The sequence below is a fragment of the Entelurus aequoreus genome, linkage group LG23 (genome assembly GCF_033978785.1).
Source record: "Entelurus aequoreus isolate RoL-2023_Sb linkage group LG23, RoL_Eaeq_v1.1, whole genome shotgun sequence".
Classification (NCBI taxonomy): Eukaryota; Metazoa; Chordata; class Actinopteri; order Syngnathiformes; family Syngnathidae; genus Entelurus; species Entelurus aequoreus.
The window spans coordinates 28420856-28426115 of NC_084753.1; positions in this window are offsets into that span (position 1 = coordinate 28420856).

Consider the following 5260-nt stretch of genomic DNA (forward strand, 5'->3'; position numbering starts at 1 on the left):
TAACGACGACATCAGCTCGCCTTTGTACACCAACATAAGTGACAATTATTTTGCATCCCCACGACAGAGCAGTACATGTTGCTAGCAAGAAAGCACTCCCAATTCAATGCCAAATGGAATATTCACCAGGCCATTATCCCTTTATGGTTGGTATAAGTATCGCCATTAACACCTGAACATGATGCCATCATTCCACACCTGCTCATTCCCACCAGCCCCACAGGTCACGCCATGCTTGTACCAGAAGTCATCCTCGGCTGGCCAGGGGGACTTTGTGTGACTCACTGCTAAAAAAAAATAAAAATACTCTCACATCACAGGCCAACAATAAGACAGAAAAAAGGCTGCCAATACTGTTTTTATTGCACTTTTTTTTTTTTGGTTTAAAATTGTTTAGTGCCACCATTTTTGTTGCTCCCGAGTAGATATCACAAAGTTGTTGTTTTTTTTTGTTTGTATTTGTAAATTTAAAATGAATTAAAAAAAAAAAAAGATTCTAAGCAGTGTGTAATTAAGTCATTCAATGGGCATGGACAAAAGGAGCTTATTTTTAGCAGCAGCAGCAACATGCCTGCCAGGCTGTGCATCAGCATTCCTCAAATACTGAAAGTCACTGGAGGCTTTGGGCAGATTGATGAGATAAGAGGGCAGGAATTCCGCCCTTGGGGGGCTGGGAGGGTGGGCATGTTTTAGGGAGGTGTGTCCCAACATGGAGCAGGACGGATCAACAAAAACTAGAACACTCCAACCACTTAATAACAATAAAACACGTGTAAGGAGGGAAGGTGAGGGAGCTGTGTGACAAGTTAGCGAAAATAAAACCCTACCGGAAACTGTACACCTTCAAAATAAAAGCCGGAAGCGTGCTAGTATAATAATACCAAACATTAAACGCCGTGTTTTCTAATATCCAAGTGGAATCTAGACGCCATAAAACCCTACCGGAAACTGTACACCTTCAAAATAAAAGCCGGGAGCGTACTAGTATAGTAATACTAAACATTAAACGCCGTGTTTTCTAATATCCAAGTGGAATCTAGACGCCATAAAACCCTACCGGAAACTGTACACCTTCAAAATAAAAGCCGGGAGCGTACTTAGTATAATAATACTAAACATTAAACGCCGTGTTTTCTAATATCCAAGTGGAATCTAGACACCGTGTCATTGCGCCTGACATGAAGTCAAAGTTAGCGGGAATATGTTCACGTTTTATCATGTGCTGGTGCCAGCTGTTAGGAGCACGACTGATTTAAACACAGATACATTTGAAAGTGGCAATGTTTTATCTCCAACTCGTGTATGAAATGACTTAAAAAACAAACAAACAAAAAACTACATACAAGTGTAAAAACAAGTTAAGCGCTGTAAAACTACATACATGTGTAAGAATACATTGGTAAAAAAAAACAAAAAACACATAGACGTCTAAAAAGTAGTGAAGTGCTATAAAACTACATACATGTGTAAGAATACATTTATAAAAAAAACCCACTATATATACGTGTAAAAAGTAGTGAAGTGCTATAAAACTGCATACATGTGTAAGAATACATTTCTAAAAATAAAAAAAAACACATACACATGTAAAAAGTAGTGAAGTGCTATAAAACTGCATACATGTGTAAGAATACATTTCCCAAAAAAAACCCACATATACGTATAAAAAGTAGTTAAGTGCTATAAAACTACATAGATGTGTAAAAAGTAGCAAAGTGCTATAAAACTACATACTCATGTAAAAAGTAATGAAGTGCTATAAAACCACATACATGTGTAAGAATACATTTGTAAAAAAAAAAAAATACACGTGTAAAAAGTAGTGAAGTGCTATAAAACTGCATACATGTGGAAGAATACATTTCTAAAAAAAAACCCACTACATACACGTGTAAAAAGTAGTGAAGTGCTATAAAACTGCATACATGTGTAAGAATACATTTCCCAAAAAAAACCACATACAACGTATAAAAAGTAGTTAAATGCTATAAAACTACATACATGTGTAAAAAGTAGTAAACTGCTATAAAACTACATACACATGTAAAAAGTAGTGAAGTGCTATAAAACCACATACATGTGTAAGAATACATTTCTAAAAAAAAAACTACATAAATGTGTAAAAAGTAGTGAAGTGCTATAAAACTGCGTACATGTGTAAGAATACATTTCTAAAAAACAACAACACATACACATGTAAAAAGTAGTAAAGTGCTATAAAACTGCATACATGTGTAAGAATACATTTCCAAAAAAAACACAAACACGTATAAAAAGTAGTTAAGTGCTATAAAACTACATACATTTGTAAAAAGTAGTAAAGTGCTATAAAACTACATACACATGTAAAAAGTAGTGAAGTGCTATAAAACTACATACCTGTGTAAGAATACATTTGTAAAAAAAAAAAACACATACCCGTGTAAAAAGTAGTTAAGTGCTATAAAACCACATACATGTGTAAGAATACATTTCTAAAAAAACACTACATACACGTGTAAAAAGTAGTGAAGTGCTATAAAACTGCATACATGTGTTAGAATACATTTCTATAAAAAAAACCCACATACATGTATAAAAAGTAGTTAAGTGCTTTAAAACTACATACATGTGTAAAAAGTAGTAAAGTGCTATAAAACTACATACACGTGTAAAAAGTAGTGAAGTGCTATAAAACTACATACATGTAAGAATAAATTTCTTAAAAAAAGCATATACACGTGTGAAAAGTAGTTAAATGCTATAAAACTATATACATGTGTAAAAAGTAGTTAAGTGCTATAAAACTACATACATGTGTAAGAATACATTTCTAAAAATAAAAAACCCCACATATACGTGTAAAAAGTAGTTAAGTGCTATAAAACTACATACATGTGTAAGAATACATTTCTAAAAAAAAATGCATACACATGTGAAAAGTAGTGAAGTGCTATAAACCTACATACATGTGTAAGAATACATTTCTAAAAAAAAACACATGCACTTGTAAAAAGTAGTTAAGTGCTATAAAACTACATACATGTGTAAGAATACATTTCTAAAAAAAAAACACATACCCGTGTAAAAAGTAGTTAAGTGCTATAAAACTACATACATGTGCAAGAATACATTTCTAAAAAAAACACATAAACGTGTAAAAAGTAATTAAGTGCAATAAAACTAAATACATGTGTAAAAAGTTATTAAGTGCAATAAAACTAAATGCATGTGTAAAAAGTAGTTAAGTGCTATAAAACTAAATACATGTGTAAAAAGTAGTTAAGTGCTATAAAACTACATACATGTGTAAGAATACATTTCTAAAAAAATACATATAAGTGTAAGAACAATTTTAATCACTAATAAACAACATACGAGTGGAAATAGACTTTAACCACAACAACAAATGTTTAACATTCTGAACTGTCATACAAGTGTAAAAAGAAGTTAGACACTTTACAATTGCATACATATTTAAGAATAAATTACCAAAAAAACTACATACAAGTGTAAAAACAAGTTAAGCACTGTAAAAATACATAGATGTGTAAGAATACATTTCTAAAAAAAAAAACTACATATGCGTGTAAAAAGTAGTGAAGTGCTATAAAACTACATACATGTGTAAGAATACATTTCTAAAAAAATACATATAAGTGTAAACACAATTTTAATCACTAATAAACAACATTCGAGTGGAAATAGAATTCAACCACAACAACTAATTTTTCACATTCTGAACTGTCATACAAGTGTAAAAAGAAGTTAGGCACTGTAAAATGACATACATATTTAAGAATAAATTACCCCCAAAAAATACATACAAGTGTAAAAACAAGTTAAGCGCTATAAAACTACATAGATGTGCAAGAATACATTTCTAAAAAAAAAACTACATATATGTGTAAAAAGTAGTGAAGTGCTACAAAACTACATACATGTGTAAGAATACATTTCTAAAAAAAATACATATAAGTGTAAAAAAAATGCATATAAGTGTAAAAAAATTTAATCAAAGGGACAAGTGGTACAAAATGGATGGATGGACTAATAAACAACATACGAGTGGAAATAGAATTTAACCAAAACAACACATTTTTAACATTCTGAACTGTCATACAAGTGTAAAAAGAAGTTAGGCACTGTAAAATTACATACATATTTAAGAATAAATTACCAAAAAAAAGACATACAAATGTAAAAATAAGTTAGGCACTGTAAAATTACATACATATTTTAAGAATAAACTACCCAAAAAACTACATACCATTGTAAAAAGAAGTTAGGCACTGTAAAATTACATACATATTTTAAGAATAAATTACCAAAAAAAAACTACATACAAATGTAAAAAGAAGTTATGCACTGTAAAATTACATACATATTTAACAATAAATTACCAAAAAAAACGACATACAAATGTAAAAAGAAGTTAGGCACTGTAAAATTATATACATATTTTAAGAATAAATCACCAAATAAAACTACATACAAATGTAAAAAGAAGTTAGGCACTGTAAAATTACATACATATTTTAAGAATAAATTACCCCAAAAAACTACATACAAATGTAAAAAGAAGTTAGGCACTGTACAATTACATACATATTTAAGAACAAATTACCAAAAAAAAACTACATACAAGTGTAAAAAGAAGTTAGGCACTGTAAAATGACAAACATATTTAAGAACAAATTACCAAAAAAAACTACATACAAGTGTAAAAAGAAGTTAGGCACTGTAAAATGATATACATATTTAAGAATAAATTACCAAAAAAACTACATACAAATGTAAAAAGAAGTTAGGCACTGTAAAATTACATCCCAAAAAAACTACATAAAAATGTAAAAAGAAGTTAGGCACTGGAAAATTACATATATATTTAAGATTAATTTACCCAAAAAACTACATAAAATGTAAAAAGAAGTTTGGTACTGTAAAATTACATCCAAAAAAAAAAACTACATTCAAATGTAAAAAGAAGTTAGGCTCCCCACATCTGCGGTCCCTTCCAGGGTTTCACGTTGGGTTGAGTTTTTTCTTGCCCTGATGTGGGATCTGAGCCGATGACGTCATTGTGGCTTGTGCAGCCCTTTGAGACATTTGTGATTAAGGGCTATATAAGTCAACTTTAATTGATGGATTGACATGTATCTTAATTTGGCAGGCCGTGTGAGTTTTAGGTCCAGTTTAAAAAAAAAAAAAAGGGGGGGAAACAGCGCAGCTTTATTTTGGTAGTCCGCGCCGGAAGTGTCATGTCACGCCTCGCAGATGA